The following is a 22250-nucleotide window of genomic DNA, read 5'->3' as shown; positions in this document are numbered from 1 at the left end:
GATGACCAATAGTATCGAATATTTAGGCATGTTGAAGGCTGGGGAGATTCCATTGCGTTTGGTGAGTTATTGATGGCAGTTTGGCGTGTTCCTTAAAGATTTCAATGGAAACATAAGCTAAATTGCTGCATTCAAGGTATGACAATTGCTCTTTTTGAAATTTGAAAGTGAAAAGCCATGTTTGTTTGTTTTTCCCAAATGCCAGATGTTTGTGTGTTTTGAAGGCTCAGAGGATGGAGCCAGTATAGAAAGAAAAATTCAAAATAATTTACAGAGCCGACCTGGAGGTGGGAGAGAGGATGGGGTCCTCTTAGGGATCCTGCTGACTCTGACATGAGGAAGGAAAGGATGGAGGCAGGAGGAAGCCACCTCATTCAGATCAGTTCATTTTCTTCTGTCAGGTGGAAGAGAAATTTCACTTGTTAGCAATGTGCATGGGGTAGCTTAACTTGATTCTACAAAGATTAATTTTCTAAAGTCTGTGTTGTGTCACCTTCTCTTGAAAACCTGAGATGACTCACTGTGAGTCTGGCATAAGTCCAGTGCCTTTCACAGTGTACAAGGCCATGACCTGCTATGGTCATGACATATGGTTCCAATCCATTTTTCTGGCCATTTCTCTCCCTGTGTGCCTTTGCAGACTCTGTTCAATCTGTCATTCTCTGAACATTCATTCCCTGGCTTATTTGCCAGTGTTCCTTTGCTCATGCCAGCTATGCTTTTGCTATGAAGTACCCAATTCCTGCTCCGCTTTCCTCCTCTGGGTCTCATTATGTGTTAGTTAACTGTATATCTCATCTCAGAGAGTATTGAAACACACTGCTTAAAATTATAGTTATTTTTATTCATGCTTTTCTTTCCTCTGCTAGACTGAAAACTAAAAGGGGGTTTTAAACAGGAATAATTTTAAATATAATAAAATATGATAAGAAAATTTATGTAAGTCTCAGAGGACAAGCCTGAGTTGGGCTTATTTGAGTTTGAATCCTGATTCTGCTTATACTAGGTGTGGTTTGAACTGGTTACATCATGCCGCTGTAATTTACAAAATGGGCATAATGAAACGTTCCTTTTAGGAATATGGGACTCAGGCCTGGCACATAGTAAGTGCTCAGTAGACCTCACTATGGTTATTAATAATGAATTTCTTGCTTCCCAACAATGTTTAGTTGAGAATCCAGATGGATCATGAAGGGACAAGAAGAGTGAGTTAGTGTGCTCCACTTTTCCCCAGTTATATTGAGTGCAAAGCTGGCGTATTCTGTTTTGTGCTTCTATTACAGTATCTGTGTGTATAGTATAATGCATATAGTAAAGAAGAGTGAATTCCTCTTTGTGATTATATTAACTTATTTTCCAAAGTGCCCTATGCAACTAATAGTTTCAGTTTTTTCATTATGATTCATAGAAGTGAGTATTTAATCTAGGAAAGTAGTGTCCATGTGGTTGATAGTGTCATTTTGCACAGTATGTTCTTTGATTGGCAACTAATTGGAAATAGCACATAATTAGATGTTTATTACATTTATAGCAAGAGGCACAGCTTATAAAATTAAAGTTTTCCCAATTAAAATCCATCAGCTTTGTTTTTGTCCACAGAACTCAGGGCATATTGAATGGTTTATATTTTAGCCTTCTTCTCAGAACAAATGCTGAAGCTTAAAAGTTTCTAGTAGGGCAACAGTGTGAAATGTACACAGCTTATCACATCTGAGAAGTAATATTACCATAGGGTTAAGTTTTTTATTAATTTTTAATTTATTTGACATTGTTGCTGGGTAGCTGATTCTTCTAGTTTTGTAGTAAGATTACAGATGTCTTTAACAGAGAAATAGGAAATGAAGCTTGCTTTATGAGAACTTGACACACCAATATACATATTTTAAAAGAGTACTCTATTCATCTCCATAGCCAGTCATGGGGTTTTATCTCATCTATCTTTTGTGACAAATGAGTGTACATTAATTTTTAGTATTGTAAAATATGTCTTATGACAAGATTAGTGACAAATGACACTTTCAACCAAGAGATTGTGTTGAGATGTTTTGCATGGCAGGTGGGGTGCTATTTGGCAATTGAGCCAATCAAAAGGATGTAACTTTGATCTTTGTAAACTGTTTCTCATTTTGTCAGATATACATTTGGAAATATTTTATATTCATAGCATACTATAAGTCCTAATATATGTGTCTCTGAAAAATAGGCAAATATGCCAAAGGTAATGCTGACAAAGGGGAAAAAAGTGATGTCTTTGCCCATGGAAGGGATTTAGATTGTTAAAACCAGGATACAAAGGAGACAGAAGCATATTGTCAACATTTTTTATAAAGTGGTGCTAAGCAGGACTCTGATGCTTATAATTTGACAGGAAAAAGGACTTATTAGGGTCAAACTGTAAGGAAGTGGAACAACTCAGGGGGAAGAGTGTAGATAGGTCAGTGTGTCTTAAGGAATGGGGTGGGTGCTATGAGTGGAGGAAGGCAAGAATCTTAAAAGTAGAGTTTCTGAGGAAAAAAAGATTTAAACTTATATTTTTATATTGCTGCCATAACAGATTACCACAAACTTAGTGGCTTGTGGTAATTTTTTGTGTGGTAATTTGTGTGGTAAACACAAATTTATTACTTTACAGTACTATAGGTTAGAAGTTGGCCATGGGTCTCAGTATGCAAAAATCAGGCTTTCAGTAGGGCTGTGTTCCTTTTTGGAGAGTCTAGGGGAGAACTCCCGCCCCCCCCCTTTTTTTTTTGCCTCTTCCTGCTTCTGGAAGTTGCTCACATTCCTTGGCTCTAGGCTCCTTCCCTCATCTTTAAAGCCAGCAACAGTGAGTTTACTCCTTTTCACATCACGTTATTCTGACTTTTCTTTTCTGCCTCCCTCTTCACTTTTAAGGATCTTCGTGATTACACTGTACCTCCCTGGAACATCTAGGATAATCTCCTTATTTTAAAGTCAGCTGATTAGCAACCTTAAAGCTATTTGCTACCTTACTTCCCTATTTCCACGAAGGATAACATATAGGGAATTTGGGGGGGGAGGGCTCGTTGTTCTGTCTAGCACATAAAATATGCCGTTTCTTTATACTAATATTCCAGTTAAAATTTATATAAAGAAAATTTGATTTTAGATTGTGTGGCTTTTAAAGCACATTCTGAATTCTGTTATTGTATTTCTAAGGGGTCACTTTTTCAGTATTCTAAGTATTGAGTAATATTGTTTAAAATTTGTTAAGGTACAGTTTACAATCCCTTATTTTATTTTTTTATTTTTTATTTTTTATTATTATTTTTTTAATGCCTATGGCACCTGGTCTTCCTAGGTGGCCTTCCATCCAAGTACTAACCAGGCCTGACCCTGCTTAGTTTCTGAGATCAGATGGGATTGGGCTTGTTCAGGGTAGCATGGCTGTAGACAGGAGGGTTTTTTGGTTGATTTGTTTTGTTTTAGTGAATTATAGTAGCTCCCCACAAAAGCCTTTAGGGCAGAGACAGAAAGGGAGCCAGAGGGAGACTAAAAGAGCAGAGCTGAGTGTTGGGGGAGGGAGATGGGCTGCCACCTCAGGAAACAGGATCGTATGTGTTGCCATTACAGTTTTCAGTGTGCTGTCCTATATCCCGCCCCTTTTGATGCTCACCATGATCTTACTAGTTAGACAAGGAGAAGTGGAAAATGAGATTCATCAGTGTCAATCTAAAGTCATATACAGTGGAGGATGGGCACCAGTCCTCAGGCCTCCTGTGTTCTGATGGATATGTGTGTAATGCGTATGTTTGTAACCACTGTAAGGCCTGTAAGGCTTGCTTTATTAGTGAGAGAGGATTCTCATGGCCACAGTCAGGACAGACATTGGAGGGGCCAGTGTGCTAAGTGGCTCCCTTAGCTCAGATGTGGATTGAAGTCAGAAAGGGTAGATAGGGTCTTTCACTTGGAAATGCTGTGGCCACTCTCCTTTAGTGGGATTGACCCCACCCAGAGTTTCGTTTGTATGTCAAAGGCTGATGAGGCCACATGCACACCAAGAGAGTATAAAAATTCTTCTTGGTCACATAATGAAGCTTTTGGAGGAACACAGGGCAGGCTCTCAAGCAGATGGAAAGTATCTTGAGAGACCAGGGTAAGGAGACTGGTTTGGCTTTTATAGTGTTTAGAGAGTGAGATTGGCTCAGAACTTCCTTGCCTACTTACCTGGGCTTGGGTGGTTTGGAATTCCTGCATGTGCCAAAGGAAGGGGCCCTGGGCTTTATTGCCAGCTTGCCTAAATGGGGGATAGAAAGGGAAGATAGGAAGTGGTAGGGCTTGAGTGCTGTCAGCAGTCAAACATCAAAAATGGAGCCAAACTATATTACAGGAAAAGACATCTTTCTGTAGGAACCTGGCAACTAGCATTTTGGTTCTAGGAGAGGGATTAAGTGAACTGATGGAAAGATTTGTGGATTATGATTATAACCCTGTACCATCTCAGCTCTACATATTCTTCCCCCATGTTAAAGTTATGCATTTAAGCTGATTTAGAGTGTTAGACTCTTGGGAACAAAGGGAAGTGTGTAGGAAAAGATGAGAAAACGGTGGGAAAAGGCTATGAATGCAGGATATTGCTTTATTTTATTGAGAACTCTCTTATCTCTGTTGTTCATCCCAGTCCTATTTTACTGTGGGAATTGTTAGGACGAAAGTTAACTTGGGCCAGCAGTCAGTAGAACCCTCTGTCAGAAGATTAGAAATCCCATTTCACCATACAAGAAAGGGAATCAATCATAGCTGTCCCCTCCAGATATTTTGGTACTCATTAAGCTGAAGCTGTCCCATGAAGCAGGTCGCACAGAGTAAAGAAATGCGAATGAGCCAGTAGGTTGTAGCAGGGGTGGGGGTGGGGGACTACTTTTGTGATAGGACTTTTTGAACTTGGAGAACTGTCTTCAGTTATTGATTAGATTGTACTTGGAAGATGGTTTTTGGAAGACAGTAGGACATGAGCTGTTAACAGACTACTATGTAGTCATATGTTTTTCATATTAAGGAATTATAACATTGGATGGTATCAAATTCGAGGTATCTGTTCTAGCTTTTAAAACATGCTTTTATTTCTATGTTCCTTTACAGAGGAAGATGCTGCTCTGAGGGTCCCTTGGAGCTTGAGAAGAGATCTGGGTTTGTCCTAACACAGTGTAGTCTGTCAGAAACATGTGCTTATGATTCTTATGATGTTTTCTCAGGTCAAATTATGCCATTTTCTAGGGTACCGGAATGTTTTGTTCTTGTTTTTGGTCTGGCTGAACTACTTCTACTGTCTATAAAATTTTATGTAACTATACATGCTATGTACATTTAGACTGATATTCTATTCCAGCTCCATGGATATTTGTCTGGTCATAGGTGTTTTCTCTAGTTTAGAATAGATTCTGTAAGTTTTGCTGTGACATTTTACTCATTCACTTATTTGTACAGTCAGCAAACAATTATGAATGCCCATTCTACCATTATTTGAATGTAAAATTCCCTTAGAAAGCCTTAGAAGTCATTTGTGGTATGTATCATTTAATTCATACAGCATTTTTGGGGTATTTCCCTCTTTTAGGAACAGTCCTCATCGTTGTCATGTCTTTTGCTGATCTCCGATCCATGAAAAGTGGAAAGGTTATTTCCTGGACCAGGCACCAGTCTCAGAATATTAAGGACTTAGATCTAGAAGTACTGGCCTAATTTTGGTTTGTATTTTGTAATGAATGCTTAGAGTCGTTTGTTTATGTGTGAGGCATCGACTATGCAATGATCATTCTTGGAGATGACTAGTGTTCAGAACTTATTCCTGTAATATTCTCCTTCAGCATGACTTCCAACACCTGGGAATTGAGCTCCCTTTTCAGCCTGAGATACATAATGGGGTGTTAGAGTCCAACAATACTTAAGAGGTCCTTATTTCTTTTGTGTTTTATATATATGAGGAAGCTGATACTGACAACTCAGTTCAAAGATTTATTTTGAAACATTTTTAAATATTCAAAATTAAAGAGAATAGTATAATAAATCCGTATATATCCATCAACTGGATTCAATAATTTCAAGATATTGCCTAAGTACAGCTAACTGTTATGTTGGGGCAGATAGTATTATACCTCCATCTTGAATATGAGAAAACTGACTGGCCTGGAGAGGCGAAGTAACCTGCCCGGGGTCACATCCTCTGCAGCCAGCATTCAAAGCTTGTGTCCTCTCCACTGCTCTGCCTGCAACAGTTCAGCTTGTCTGATACACATGGTGAGCTAGAGTTTGACTAGAAATCAGATCAGGAGATCTGACAACTTTTTTGTTTCTTTAATGATGGTTTTCTTCTGACTTTTCTTTCCATCATTCTTTTGTACCCAAATACTTTATGGACTTGAAACATTGGCATACCATTTAACGCTGCTAGGGAGACTGTAGTATACCAAGGATTGGTGGTGGGATTATTCAGTTCCAGTGCAGGTGATAAGAGGTTCAGTGTCTCTAGGGAATGTAATAGCACTAATAAACAATCCAAAAGTTCCATCTCCAACATATAAAGTCTGGAATTGTGCCTGCAATTCTAAACATTGTCAGTGATAACGATTTTTCCTTCAAGAAAAATTCTATGCTGGTGTGTGTTCTAAATAATTGTTATGGTAACTTGAGTTTTAATAATATATATGTAAGCTTCAAATGAGGGCTTTTTGATTACTTATCTTTTAATAGACATTGCATACTACATGACAGTTAAATCAGAGACTCTTAATCATACAGTTGGCCCCAAAACATGGGGACTCAGCTACATGCATTCATTTTGAGAGAAGATTTTTATGAGTTTGGAATTGTTCAAGCTTGCTTTGTAAATCTTTGTGCATTTAACCCCCGTGGTACTACATATTGCTGCATTTAAACAGATTTAAAATGAACAATGATAGTATTATTGAGATTTATAATTCTGTCATTCTATGTGAATAGTTGGGTTTTTGTTTCCGCTTAAAAATTGAAATGGTGGAACAGTGCAAACATTGAGATGTAATGTTTTTGTTTTGTAAGTACAAATTTTGGTTCATACATGATATGTTTTACTAAATTTGCATTACATCTGTAAAGTTGAAATTTATCAAGTTAAAATTAATTGATCTAATACTAAAGAACAAATCAAGAAATTGATAGTTATTGATTTTTATATAAAAACACTTTTGAAAAAAAAATTTCATAACGAGGAGAGCATATTAAATGATCCTCCCTGGGTGTTAACTACACTAGGGTATGCCATTTTAGGCAGGATTCTTTTTCTGATTCATTTTTAAGTGAAGAGACTCTTTCATATGTGCAGCTGGAAACTTTGGCAGGACAGGCAGAAAGACACACAGTACTTGTATTGAGGGATTACTCTGTGCCAGAGATTGCTAGCACTTGGTATACCTTTATCACACTTTTTTACTTGATGAGCATTTTCCAGTCCTTTCTTCGTTGCTGACAGGCTGTGAGACAGAGCAGTGACAGCTCCAGCAGGGCCTGCTGGGCTTCTCAGCTTATAAGCACTCAGAGAGCCAAGTGCTTAGAGGGTAAGACTACTATTGGGGAGGTCTGACGGAGACTTTGAACTGATTAGAGTTTGGACTCCTCTGCTCTTTCACTATCACTTAGGGCAGTGGTTCATAACTGATTTTGCCCCAAGGGGACATTTGGCAAGGTTCGGAGACATTTTTAGTTGCTACAATTGGAGGGGCAGTGCTATTGGTATCTAGTGGGTAGTGAGTAGAGGCAGGGATGCTGCTAACGCACCTGCAGTGCATAGGACAGCCTCCCACTCTCATGACAAAAAAATTATCCAGCCCAAAATCTCAATAGTGCTGAGGTTGAGAAAATCTGACTTAGGGCAAATCACTTAAATTTTCTTAGCTTGCTTCCTCATTTCCTCAAAATAAGGAAAATAAATAATAGTACTTTTCTCATAAGGTTGTTGTGAAAAACTATGGGAGATAATATATTAAAGAATTCAGTTGTTATAATGATTATGATTAACCTAGTGGAAAAACCCAAAGGATGAAAACTTCTGCTATGATGTACTCAGGAACAGCAGAAATACTATACTCTGTATCCTTAGTACTTTACATGTGTAATAATACTTAAAATAATGTCCTTGAATCAGGAAGTTGAACTGGAAACAACTTAGGAACATTTTAAATGGAAAATAGTGTTTCTGGCTTAGTGCTAGTTTGTCCGTATTTTCCAAACTGGTCTGAAAAGTCACCTGGGGTGCTTGTTAAATGACCTGACCCCTCCCTTGAAGATTTTAATCAAGACGTTAGAGTGGGGCCTGGGAGTTCTTAGCTTTAACACTTATTCTTGGTGATTCTTAGGATCAAGCAAGGATGGGAAACAATCCTTTTAGGTAGGAAAAAAGTTTGTCAAATAAGTTTCGGAAACCCTGGCTTAGAGTAAAGCAGATTTCTTTCCTACAGCACTTTGCTGAGCCTTTAATATGATAAATTGTGTTATGCATTGTGGGGAGCGGGATTAAGAATATATATATTAGACAACATTATCCAAACTTAATTAACTATAGAATCCTCTTTCTGATAAGTTTACAGCAGCATGATGTTCCACAGACAACACCTTCAGAAACAACGAATTATATATAATAGTTTACTCTCCAAATTCCAGTTAAAAGAGTTTCCTGCTAGTGTTTTAGCAGGATAGCTACTTGAGTTCGTAATATCCTGAAAGATAAGCAGATGGGAGGGACCCGCAGTGGAGGAAATGAGGTTGATGCAGATCAAGACTCAGCTGGAGTATAACTTGAGCACAAATGGAGTCTGTTCTGGTCTGCACACTCATGCACTGTGATGGCTTGAGGCCAGTCCTGTACATAGGGTTGGCCTGGGCACTCTCAATTTGGGTTTGGGAGAGAAGCTTTCCTTAGGAAGTGCTTCTGTGGGCTTATGATGGCAGCAGTCCTGCCCCCTGCCTGCCCACCCTTTCCCCCCTTCCCCAGCTCCCAGGGTGATGCCTTGAGAGGGTTATCAGATTTCTCCCCTCAGTCCACACCCATGTTTGTTTTAGGAAGTGCCTGCTAGACAGATAATTCCTTTTGGGCCACCACTTCAGCTAAGGGCACTCATCTCTAGGAACTTACATTAACGTACAAAGTCAGGTCCATAGGCCTTTGATCCCAACATGTGGTTTGAGCTATTCTATATTTTACAGTGATTGTGGCAACAAGATAGTAGCAGAGACCCAAGTATATACAGTTATAGGCCTGCTGAGAATTGGTGGTGGGTAATAATCTGGTAATTTATATCTTTCATTATTGTAATTTGAAAATATTATATTTGGATTATACAAGTATGTGAATTTAAAATTTGGAGTATTATAAATAACACCTAGCGCTGTAATTTATTCCTTTTAATTGCTATACAATATTCAATTGTATCTTTATACCTCATTTTATTTAGCTTTTCTATTTCTTTCTAACCCTCAATACTGATACTATGAACATTTTGTACATGTCTCTTGAGGCACATGTGTTCATGTTTTTACAGGATATATAATTAGAAATGGAAGAAATTTCAAATATTTGTAAAATACAGTAGTCCCCTCTTACGTAAGAGAGATATATTCTAAGACCCCCTGTGAATGTCTGGAACCGCAGATAGTACTGAACCCTTATATACTATGTTTTTTCCCTATGCAGACATACCTATGATAAAGTGTAGATATTAGGCACAATAAGACATTAACAACAATAACTAAGAATAAAACAATTATAACAATATACTATAATAAAAGTTATATGAATGTGGTCTCTTTCATAACCTATCTGATCACCTAAAAGGCTACTCGAGTCATTAATAGGTGGGTAGCATCTGTACAGTCTGGATATGCTGGACAAAGGGGTGGTTCGGGATGGGTGTGAGATTTCATCACACTACTCAGAATAGTGTGTGTTTAAAACTTATTAATTGTGTATTTCTGGAATTTTATATTTTCGGACAAAGATTGACTGCGGTTAACAAACCATGGCTAAGGAGAGAGTACTGGATATGTAAACTTTTATTATATATCTTTTAAAACTCTAATTGACAGACTGTGATAAACCAAGAGTAAGGAGGTAGAAGCGATCTGGCTCCCCATCTCATTCTGTAGGCAATCACAGGGTCCATTGTAAGAGAATTAAAAAAAAAAACAACAACGATAAAACTGACTAAAAGTCAGCCTACTTTTTTTTTTTTTTTTTTTTTTTTACATTGCCTTGTGCCTATTATTCTAAAGAATGTCAGTGATAATATAGTCTTCCTTTCCAAATCTTTTGTTGGTTTAGGTTCCAGATATTTGCTGTTGAGGCTTTTTACTTTAATAAACATTCTGTTTTACATGGAGGATAAATAATATATAGTTGCCTTCATACATGTGTAGACATTAGTTGTGAAAGAAAGTTCATAATGATTGTAATCTTGAGCTTACTTTGGGCATAGTTTGTGTCTCCAACCCCTATGGTACTACTGTGCTAAACAGTGCTTTTAAGTAAGCAATTATAGCAACATGGTTATAATTCTGTCATTCCATGTGACCACTGGAGTTTTTATTTGTGTTTAAAACTTAAACAGTGAAACAATTTGAGGTGTAATCTTCTTGTTTGGTACCTGCAAGTTTTAGTTCACACATGAAATATTTTTGAACAGTTTTCTAAAGTGGAAGTATATATTCCCAACAGTGAGGTTTGAGAATTCCAGTTATTCTGTATTTCCACCAACACCTGATATTTCTTTTTAAACAAGTGAATTTAGTTTCACTATGATCCTCCCAATAGTAGAATAGAAAGTTAAAAAAAAACCCAGTGGCACTTTGCAATTTATCATCAATAGTGGTCTCTCCTTCCAAGAATGAGAAAATTGGGGTCTCTCCTCCCAAGATTGTGATGTTGAGGTATTTAATTTGGAGTGACAGTGTTCCTTTGGGAGGCTATTTGAAAGAAAAAAGGTTAGCATGATAACTTTCAATTTCAGTGAACACAAAGACATAATTTAGCATAAATATGTGTGAGTTCTAAACATGACTACATATCTGTAGTAGTGTTTCTTGATTTAAGAATCTTTGCTTATAAATTTGTTTCCAACCATCTAATTAAAATGTGAAATAGAGGAATAGGAATTGGTTGTGCTTTTGGACCTCTGGATGTGTAATTCCATTAGATTTAGGTGAAAATCTGTCATGTTCCTGTGAAAGAAGAGAGCTGGTGACCTGGGGATTCTTAACTTGATGTTGACTGATTGAGAATCACTCTCCTCACATTCTGTGAGCTTTTCTTTATCTTTGTGTTATGTAAGAGTCTGTGGGGGGGGGGCAGGGGGACTTATAATCTTTAGCTCCTATTAACCTTTGTGTTAGAGAAAAGGCAGGTGGGGGGGGGGGGTGGAAAGTAATCCCCAGTAAAGCACATTAACTTTTTTCCTCTTGGAGGTCTTATCGGTGAGAGCTGTGTTTGTTGTGGTCGTATATTTCTTTTTTCCCTTTAGTGTACTAAGGGTTTGGGAGAGCTCCCATAAGAAAACATAAAATTGGAATGATTGGCTATAGTTCTTCTGTGCACCAGGGGAGGATAGAAATGAAGAGGAGGCTGCTCCAAGCTAAGATAACAGCAAACCCTATTTGCTCAGTGTTCTGTTTGGTGCAGATTTGGGACAAAAATGGTAGGAAGAGGAATGACTTTAATCAATTTGTTGCTCAAATATGCAAAATGGGATGTCAGATGTTAATTCTAAGAAGAGATGAGTAGATAGTGAAAAGAAAGAAATCAGGAAAGGGGAGGAGGTAAGTATACACATATACAAGTTTTTTAAAGTGATTAAATCCATATAGTTTGCCAGTTATTTAAAAACTTATTGTGGGCAGTGTGGGGGTGTAAAAATATTTTTCCTCCTGTCTTCTAAATTCTTCTAGCTGGGATAGTAAATCAACAGATTAACAGGAGAAAATCAAATTATAATACATGCATGCAGGGAATTCACGTAAGCATGAAAATTCCAAAGACAGGCAAAATGGAAGTATGTATGTCATTTTGGAAAAGGAGAAAAGGGAAGGGAGAAAGGATCTGGGATTTCAAAAAGGAAGTAGGAAATTCACACAGCCAATAAAGTGGCAAACAAATTCTTGCAAGGTAACTGAGAAATAGTTGAACAGAGGGTAATCTAGTGAACAGATTTTTGCATGGATCATTCCTATCTACCACACTTAATTCACATGTGCTAAAGTGAAAATGCTAACATACCCTTCCTGAGGCAAGTTTTTCTATATGAATCTCTTTAAGAAGGAAACGGGGAGGTAAAAAAGTCTTCTTGAGTTTATTGGGCTTTCTTTAATTGTTTTTAACTCGATGTAATCTGCATGCCAGGCTGGCACATTGTGGAGAGACTGGTTCCTGACCCCCAGAGTTGTTTTTTAAGTTTTTTTTTCTTTAAAAGACAAAATATTGGTGTGTTTTTTTTTTTTTTTTTTTTTTTTTTTTGTAGTAAATCTAGTAGTTAATGTATAGCCCATAGAATTAAACATTTTCTTCCTGAGTAAACTTGCTGCCAGGATTCACAAGATAATATTTAAAGCCACAGATTGATTTGTTGAGGGATTCTGAATACAGTTGTAGAAGTCAGTGTCCAAGCCTGGCTTTTCTGAACATAACCAAATTAGGTGTGGCCCTTACCTTCTGGCCTCAGTCCAGCTGAGGCTGCGCTCCCCTAATGCATCACAAGTGAGCAAAAAATTAAAATGCCAGGCTGATACCCAGCCCCTTGTGCTTTTCCTGTTCCTGTAGTATTTCAGAATGTGTCCTGGAAGGTAACTTTGGGGCTATTTTTGACTCCTCTGGACAGCAGTTCGAGGGGAGCATACTTTGGCCCCAGACAAGTGTTTGGAAGATGATTGTGCAGCTTTTCTTGGTATCACATTTAAACGTTGTGCTCCATAGTAAGCTATATTTATAGTATCCTGGTTGACTAATGCTAAAACAAAATAGACTAATAGCAGACATTCAGAATGCCCATGTGAGCATTTGTCTGTCTTGCACTTAAGTGTTCAAAGTGGTAGTATTGGCAGAATCGGTGTGGCCTTGTATTGATGATGTAGTTTTGCCTCCCAAATCACAACTCTCTTGGCTAGTGAATCTATGAAGGACTTTTAGGCACAGGCACTGAAAACTTCTTATAACATGAGTGTGTACAACTTGGCATTTGCTTTTCTGGTTCAAGCTTTAAGGGTCCGGTGGCTTTGCTTTCGCTTTGAGCATGGCTGATGAAGCATTGGGAAGAATGTTATGTTCTCTTTTCATATATGAATATTGTATTTTCTAATTGAAAAGTTCTTATTTTCTGTTGCTGCCATATCAAATTACTGTAGACATAGTGGCTTAAAACAATTAAAATGTTTTACCTTACAGTTCTTCAGTTCAGAAGTATGACATGTGTACCACTAGGGTAAAATTAAGGCGTTGGCAGTCCTTTATGGAGGCTCTAGGGGAGAATCCTATTTCCTTACTTTTTCTAGTTACATTCCTTGGCTCATGGCCCGCTTCTCCATCTGCAAAGCCAGCAACTGGGCATCCCTTGACTCAGCTTCTATCATCATATCCTTCTCTCTTCTGCCTCTCTTTTCCACTTTTAAGTGGATTACATCACATGATCCAGGACAGTTTTCTTATTTTAAAGTTAGTGGCTTGCAACTTTAATTCCATCTGCAAACTTAATTTTCCTTTGCCATATAAGGTAACATATTCACAGGGATTAGGATGTGGACATCTTAGTGGCCATTATTTTGCCAGTCATAGGCTCTTTATAGAAGTCATCTCTATGTTTATTTCACTCCTACTAAATGTTACAAACTTCCCAAGGGCAGGTACTGTGTCTGTTTCATCTTTGAATTCCCGCATTACCATAGCACCTATTGCACAGATAGTGTGCTCATTGTTTGCCAAGCTAAATAGAATAGTTTTAGCCCTCTGATTTTATTTGCGAACAAACTAAGAGCTAGAGAATTGTGACTTTTATAGCAAAGCAGAGAACTCAAAAACCCTTTTATTTTTTGATTTCCATAAAGCCATTAAAATGCAAGGCTCAGAAAACTTGTGTAAAAATACGGTAAGAAGATATTGGTGCCAACTGTCTCTCATAAAGGCATTATCTGACAGTGGTCATGGTTGTGAAACCAAGTGAACAAAATGAATTATGGCTTATAGACCTGCAGACCACTCTCCTCTAAACAAAATATTGCTTAGTAATAAGTCAGTTCAGCATTTAGAAAATGGGAAATGAGGAAAATCTCATACCAAAAATTCATTGGCTTGCTTTTAAGGGTTATACTTTGAAACTGTGAGAACTATTAGATTCTGTTTGTGCAAAATATAGCATATAAATGAAATCAGCCAAAGAACATAATTTGTTCTCGGTTTATCTTATGACTGAATTTAAATAAATTCTTGTCAATTTTGATTCTGTCTAAATGCCCTTTGTGCTGCTTTTCAGTGATTAGTTAGTAGGAGGCAAACCTAGGATGGAGAAACACCCCCCAAAACTTGCCTGGGATGCCTGATGAGCCAGCCAGCAGACAGTGTCCCCACCTTAGGAGAAGGAATGCTTTAAAAAACCTATTTACTTTTGCAAGGCACACATTCAGGTGGTTTTAAAATAGAATTGCACAGTTGCCATTTGTTTTGGTATTTGAAATTATTTGTACCAAAACCAGCCCTAATGAAAAAACAACTTTCCTAATTTTTTTTTTATTAAAATTCTGGTTGCTTGGAGGATGTGCATGCACATTTGGTTTTGATGTGAGCCAAAGGACAGTTGTCATCTAATGAAAGGGCTCCCTTACCTCACGTCTGCTTTACTTCAAAGCTGTTGAAATTTTCTGGGCTCTCGTGTTTCAGTTTCATTTCTGTCTGCTTCTTATACATGCCCCGGGCTGGCTGCTACTTCTGTGTTCCCCAATGTAGCATGCCTACCAACTATATCTCAGCCGCTCAGGATCTTCATAGTGGCAATATGGCACAGGCTGGTGGTTCCAAACTTTTGTTTATGTTTTTAGGTGTTGAAATACCTGTATTTTTTAAAACGATGTCTCACACAGATTAACAAGATACATAAAATGGGTTAAAGTGAGACTGCTTGGGTTGATTCTGAATGGGAAACCAGAGCTTTCCCTGCTCAGGGCTGGAGCCTGAGCCCAGGTATGCACAGATCCCTCTAGTAGTATAGAACCCAGCTGAAAAATTGCTAGCAGAGTGGAAAGAGCACAGACTCCATCTCTGAGTAGATATGTGACTTCTGGCAGGTCACCTTAGTTTTAAGTTTTGTCATCTTTAAGATGGGAATAGCAATGCTTACCTCACTGGGTAGTTACAAGGATGAGATTTTGCTTGTACAAAACCTGGGATCTAGCAGGTTCTCAGTAAATGGTAGCCTCAGTTATTGCCTTTGAGATTCTCCTTCTAACCCCTTCCTCCATCTTGCTGCTGTCCCGTTTCTGCCCCATCTTTCTCTCTCCTTCCCCTCCCTTCTTAGTTTTGTTTTCATCTACCAGTCAGTCCTTCATGGCCTAGCTAGTACTGGCCCGTTTTCCCCATGATTACCTTACCGCTTGTTCCTAGGCACATGAATATATCAGCCTTCTTTAAAATTCCTATAACATTTATTATATGTTCCATTAAAATATTTTCAAAATGACATTTTTCATATTTATAAAAGTAACGTTTATTGCATAAAATTTAGAAAGTATATAAGTGTAGAAAAAAGTAAACATAAGATCTTTCAAAATAGGAGCTCTTTTTACATTTTTTTCTCTTCCTGATGTGTAAACATAGTGGGAAACACCTACTTCATACTTAATCATACTTTCCAATAGATAAGCCCTATTAGTTTTAAGTCCGTGGTGTTTTATTAGCTAATCTGAAAGAAATTTTGATTTTTTGCGGTAAAGGAGTAAAAGGTATCTCCCTTAAAATTACAGGGGAAGGCACTGTTCTAGGTGTTGTGAAGGAAGTAAAGTGTCCCAAGACAGGATTCCTGTCTTTAAGGAGTTTACAGTCCAGTTGGGACTAAATGTTTAAAAATAATCTTGGAGGTGCTACAGCTAGAATGTCCTGTGGACTCATCCAGGCTGAGGAATTTAGGTCCATCTGGCTGTCTGGGAAAGCTTCAAAGGCATGGAGATATTGAGATTAGAGCCAGATCTTGAAGGGAGTTAAGATTTTGATAGATGTCAAGGGGAGCTGCACATTCTGGTGGGGGAATGGATAGAGGAATGGTGAGGGGGAAGAAACGTACAAGGAGTGTTGAGGTGGGTCTTTGTAGAAGAGCAGAGGGGATGAGGAAGACCTGGAATCCCAACTGATCTTAGAGTCATTGCAGATTCGTGAGTGGAGAAGCAAGATGACCACGTGATGTGACTGATGGAGAAGTGTGGGACAGAGAGACCAGGGAGACTTTTGTTATGGCCACCACAGAACCTAGCCCAGGTATTTGGAGTTGAGTTCCATCTCTCTCCCTTGTTACAGTAGTCTTGACACCTATCACAATGGTCCTGAATAAAGTCTTTTGTACTGTTTTAACATGTGTCAGAGTAATTTTGTTTATTTGATACAGGCCTTGTAGGGGCATGCTCTATTAAATGCACAGCATATTGGCTTGTGGCAAGAAGAGGGGATGATCAAAGAGCAGTATTTTCTTCCTGCTGTCCTGGGCTTTTTATTAGTAGTGTCCTGTGCCTTTTATTGATTCATAGAGAAATCATGGCCTCGCTCCTTGGGGAGGCATGTCTGTACCAGTTAGTGTGAATTGGCGCTATTTAGCACCTCCCACCTCCGCTGGCTGCCTTTCATTTTTTCTTTTCATTTACCATCCACTTTCATTGCACCCATATCATAGGAACATCTCCATTGCTTATAAGTTGTTTCAGGAGAATTTTTATTAAGAGTGGTGTTGACATGAAGGCCTCATGCAGCTAGTTTATGTCTCCTTGATGTTTTTCTTACACCTCTTCTTTTTTTCAAGCCATTCTGTGAGGCAAATGACCAGGTGAGCTCAGGCTTTACTGCTTGTTTGCATTTATTAAACTTCCAGGCCATTTTTCCAGCCTCTTGAGTGTGTTGTAAAGGCTTCATTTGGTAAGTAAAGTCAGAGGAGAAGTGGTAATTGATGTGCTTGTTGACGTATAAGAAAGCAGTTTGTCCTGAGGCAGAGATACGACCTCCGGATGGGCAGAATGAGCGAGTTGAGCTCTCCCCACCCCCCTCCATTTCTGGGGCAAAATTTTGGTTCACTGAACTGGTTACTTCACTCTCCAGTGCTCAGTATGACTTTGTAGTATCTTCTTTAATCAGTTCTGGGACATAGATGACTTATGATAGTAGGTGCATCTCCTATTTTCTCCAAGAGGTGTGAAGCTCTCTTTAGAAATGACCTTCAGGGTTGTGGTAATTCCTGATTCTTCCTCTTAGAGACCCATCAGCATGTTTTCTGATTTCTCTGCCACTAATTTAAAGTTTTGGTTTGTTAATTTTCTCTACTTTGAAAAGCCATATGGGAGTAATTTATAAGGATAGGTTAATGACGAGAATGCTGAAATACAGGGATTTATTCTAACTGCCTTGATTAAATTAACATTTGCATTTTCTGTCTCTAAAAGAATTTCACACTGTGAAACCCTAGTAATTTTAATTTAAATTGTTTAACAAAAATATTCATTTCATTGCAGATTTAAGGAGCTTACATTTTCTAAAATAAGAAAAATCATTGTGGGGGGCGTGTGGCCTTTTTAAGTGTCATTGGTTTAAGAATCAAAACCTTAATTGAAATATACAGAATCACTTCGCCACATGCCAGTCACTGCTGTCGGTTCTCAGTGGGACTACCTTGTTAATATTTGAAGTATCTGTGACCTCTTGCACCTTTTAGTCCAGTATTGTTGTCTGTTTTGTTTTTAGGGCAAGGTTTTTATTTCTGACTTAGCTTTAGTTTTGAAAGGTCTCCTGACCACAGTGCTCTGTATAAAATGGCAGAGCCATAATATATTCTCTCATACTAAACACTATGATTCTGTGCCTTAGAAAACTAAACACAATATTCTGTAAGCTCACTCCATGAGGCCTTCCCTCTCTCTTTAAATTGTGGTAAACTACACATTTTACAGTTAAGCAGTTTTAAATATATTCACATTTGTTGTGCAAATCATCACCATCATACATCTGTTACTGAACCCCAGTATTTGAGTCCATTGCCTGTGGGCACTGTCTGAAAAAGTGTTTGAGCACAAGTGCAGCTTGGAAAGGAAGTAATTTGATATAGAATTGGCCACTCAGAGTGCTGGGAGCTCATGCTCTAAAAGACCCAACTCCCCTATGGTGTGCAGGTTACAGATTATATAGGGCAATATCACAAAACACTGTGGGTTAGAAGTTTGCGGTCATGTTGAGAGCTGATTGGTCAGAGGTGAGGTAAGGGTACTAAACCATTTCTTTAGGTCTTGAGGACAGCTCTGAGATCTGCTCTGGTGTCCTTCTGTCTGGTTTCCTGGAAAAGTAACAGAGAGGTGGGTCCACCTTAGACCTCAGGAGCTAAAATATGATTTAGGTCAAGATGTTATCTTGAGCCTACCATTAGTCTGGTCAGCGTTATTGTCTTCTGCTGCCTGGGAGCTTACTGACTATCCAGGGGTAAAGCTAAATCTGTGAGGGGTGTGGAGAAGAAAAAAAAAAAGAATTCTAAAACCGTAGTCACAAATTGAATCAAAATTGTGAGTGCCCTCAGTTTCATGTCCCTATAACTTTTTTCATTTTGATGCAGGACAGGGAAAATCTCCTTCAAGTCAGGTCTCAAATCCTGCACCACAAGAGAGTTCTTGAGGGTTCTAGATTGAGCACAGGAAAGAATTCAAGCACATTCCAGAGTTAGAGACAAAAGTTTATTAGAGAAGGAATAAAGCTCCACAGAGACAGGACCTCTTCTCTGAGACAGAGAAAATGAGAAAGAACCCTCAATGTTCAAGGAATTCAGTTTAAATCTGTTAAATTCAGTTTAAATGGGTATGCAGCATTAAGGGCATGGGGAAGTAGTTGGTAATTTCAGCAGGAATCTTCCTGTAGCTTCTCTGTGGTCTGGCATATGCTGATCAGCCGGGTTCCCTATCTAGAAGCACATAGCAGGCCCTGATACAATTTAGTTTATTATTTAGTTCTCATGCCTCTTCCCTATACCCAGGAAACAATAATTTCCCATTCTCTGCTCCCACTCGCACCCCCCCCCCAAAAAAAAAAAACTGGCAGCCACTATTATACATTCTGTTTTTATAAGTGGAATTATACAGTATATATCTTTTTGTAACTGGCTTATTTCACTCAGCATATCTCCTTAAGGTTCATCCATGGTATAGCATACTGTAGAATTTCCTTCCTTTTTAGGGCTGAATCATATTCCATTGTATGTATAGACTACATTTGCTCGTTCATTCCTCTGTTGATGGACACCTGAGTTTCTTCCATGTTTTAGCTATTGTGAATAATGCTGCTGTGAACATGGGTGTACAAATATCTCTTTGAGATCCAGCTTTTAATTTTTTTGGTTATATTTCTAGAAGAATTGCTGGATTCCATTGTAATTCTATTTTTAATTTTTTGAGGAGCCCCCATACTGTTTTCTACAGTGGCTATACCATTTTATAGTCTTACCAATAGTGTACAAGGGTTCCAAATTCTCTGCATCTCTGCCATCCTAGTGGGTGTGAGGTAGTATCTCATTGTGGTTTTGATTTGCATTTCCTAAATAATTGTGAATTTGAGCATCTTTCCATGTGGTTCTTGGGCATTTGTATATCTTCTTGGGAGAAATTCTGTTCAAGTCCTTTGACCATTTTTTTTTTTTTTTTGTCATTGAGTTTTAGAAGTTCTCTGTATAGGCTTAGTATTAATCCCTTATCAGATGTCTGATTTGCAAATATTTTCTCCCATTTTGTAGGTTGCCTTTTTACTCTATGGTTAGTGTCTTTTAATGAACAAGATGTTTTAATTTTCATGAAGTTCAATTGGTCTGTTCTTTCTTTCGTTATCTATGTCTTTGTGTCATATCTAAGAGATTCAATGTTATGAAGCTTTTGTTCTATCTTCTAAGTTTTATTGTTTAGGTTTTTTATCCATTTTGAGTTTTTTTTGTATATGGTGTTAGGTCAGGGTCCAACTTTTTTCTTTTGTGTATGGATATTGTTTTCCATACACCATTGTTGAAAAGACTGTCCTTTTTCCATTGAATAGCTTTAGCATCTTGTCAAAAATCACTTGGCCATATTTGTGAGAGTTACTTTCTGGTCTCTTGATTCCATTGGTCTACATGTCTACATGTTTTGATTACTGTAGCTTTATAGTAAGTTTTAAAATCCAGGACATATAAGTCCTCCAGTTTTGTTCTTTTTAAAGAAGTTTTGGCTGCTTGGGGTCCCTTGGGATTTCATATGACTTTTAGGATGGGTTTTCCCAGTTTTGCAAAAGATGTTATTGGGATTTTGATAGAGAGTGTGTTAAATCCATGGTAGGTATAGTTATGGCTTTCTGAGAACAACTGTGTATTGTCTGACTGTGTGTTACTTTTAGTTCCTATGGTGTTCCCCTCCCCCCTCTCTCGCCGCCCCTCTCCCACCCTTTTAATTGAAAGGAAGAAGACTTATCTTTACCTGTCCTATTGTTTCTCAGACTCCATTTATGGTGAGAGCCTCTCTGGGGGCTCCTTGGGAAGTGCTCACATCCTTTGAAGAAATTTCAAAGCTGTTATTAGGTAGACCAATGTGTGGATGTCCTGGGGTTGCACCTAAGAGAGGATTTTGGTCCATCATAACTCTTATACGATTATATGACTGAACAGTTGGCTCTTTCACTGTTGGCCTTCTCTTGTAAGCCATGATCTCCCAGAGGGCCGGGATCTCCATAAGTTCTTTCATATCCTTTGTCTCCAGCACAGTGTTTTGCATATAGCAAGTGCTCAATAAATAGTACATGAAACAGTGAATGTCTTTTTATGACAATGAGACCTATCTCTTTGTAATTCATGGTAATGGTATCAGAGGAATCATGGAATTTGGAAACCAGTAGAAAGAGCCTGGAATATAGAAATCTGTAATTATTCTAAAGCTTTTTTTTTTCTTTTTTGATTAGTAGTTTCATTCTCACTCCTTCCCAAACCCCTTATCACACAAACTGGTGTTTCATTTCCCTTATTTACCTCACTCCTCTGTAGGGTTAGGGGAACTCAAGACAGTTTGATCTTGTTGCTGGGCACTTGCATGAAAAAATAGGATTCCTCTTTCTGGGCATGAGTCACCTCTCATGTGCAACCATCTGGGTGATCCTGGAGGTTTTCTAGCCTCCAAGGCGGGGTGTTGGGTTATTCTCGTAGTCCTCTGATGGCTCTTTTGTTACAAAGCTCACTGAGCAGGAATCATTGCCTCTGCTGTAGCCTCTTCATGCAGCATTGTTTTTCTTGGGGGTAAGTGGCCCTTTGCAAGATACCTGTAAGCTCTGTGTTTCTTGGATTCCCAGTTTTAAAGGATTGTAATCACAGTTCTGGTAGGGTAGGGAACATTGGAAACAATAGAGTTAGATCATTTTTTCTGCTTATTACAGTTACAGTATTGGGCTTAAAGTGAGGTTGTTCAAAGTAATGCTTACATGGGAGCCCCAGAGACACATTTGATCCCACTTTTCACAGCACCAGCCCTGTTCCCGCCTAGGGTTGGAGTCCCTCTGCCATTGCTGTGTGAAATCTTGTGGAAAACAAACAAATAGGGCAAAACAAACTTGAAGTTCATAGGAAATTATTATATTCAGAAGGAAAGACAGTCCAGGGGAGCTGTACAGTACCTGGACCTGTGCGCAGGCAGCAACGATGTCTCTGGTAGCCTCTACCCTTCAGATCCCCTCATCCCACATAAGTATATATATATAGCTTCATTGCTTGGAATTCTGCCTACTAAGTCAGCAAGTGTTATTATTCTTACCTAAGAATAATATTGCACCTCTGGGATGCCAAGGGGCTGTCACTTATTTCTACTCATTTTAGTTCATAGACTATCTGGCTATGTAGTGGAGATCTTCAGACTAAAGAAAATTTTTGATTGATTGTATCAGAAGTTAGGAGCACTCAGATACTTTGAGGCCAGGAACACCATTTGACTTTTTGAACCTGGATTGGGGAGGAGTTGTTCTAGGAGGTGAAGGAGAAAGAGAATTCGCGGTG

At 38.4% G+C, this 22250-nt stretch overlaps 1 protein-coding gene and 1 pseudogene across 4 annotated transcripts in view; one reads left to right on the top strand and one right to left on the bottom strand.

The window, feature by feature from the left end:
• The window catches only part of CCNY (cyclin Y), a 195861-nt gene that overhangs the window by 31900 nt on the left and 141711 nt on the right, over window positions 1-22250 (top strand). The window lies entirely within an intron of this gene.
• Window positions 3295-3413, bottom strand: LOC118609007 (annotated as a pseudogene).

Source organism: Rousettus aegyptiacus, unplaced genomic scaffold (genome assembly GCF_014176215.1).
Source record: "Rousettus aegyptiacus isolate mRouAeg1 unplaced genomic scaffold, mRouAeg1.p scaffold_m13_p_10, whole genome shotgun sequence".
NCBI lineage: Eukaryota > Metazoa > Chordata > Mammalia > Chiroptera > Pteropodidae > Rousettus > Rousettus aegyptiacus.
This window is presented reverse-complemented; position numbering and strand designations above follow the sequence as displayed.